Genomic DNA, 382 nt, shown 5'->3' with positions numbered 1-382 from the left:
GTGTGGTGCCCCCCTCCACCATAGTCCAACTCGATAATACTGTAGCGGTGCTTAGGCGAAGCCCTGCGTCGGTAGAACATCAACATCGTCACCACGTCGTCGTGCTGACAAAACTCTCCCTCAACACTCGGCTGGATCGGAGTTCGAGGGACGTCATCGGGCTGAACATGTGCTGAACTCGGAGGTGTCGTACGTTCGGTACTTGATCGGTCGGATCGTGAAGATGTACGACTACATCAACCGCGTTGTTATAACGCTTCCGCTTTCGGTCTACGAGGGTACGTGGACAACACTCTCCCCTCTCGTTGATGTGCATCACCATGATCTTGCATGTGCGTAGGAAATTTTTGAAATTGCTACGTTCCCCAACAACCGGGACTAT

The sequence above is a fragment of the Triticum dicoccoides genome, chromosome 1A, assembly GCF_002162155.2.
Source record: "Triticum dicoccoides isolate Atlit2015 ecotype Zavitan chromosome 1A, WEW_v2.0, whole genome shotgun sequence".
Taxonomy (NCBI): Eukaryota; Viridiplantae; Streptophyta; class Magnoliopsida; order Poales; family Poaceae; genus Triticum; species Triticum dicoccoides.
This window is presented reverse-complemented; position numbering follows the sequence as displayed.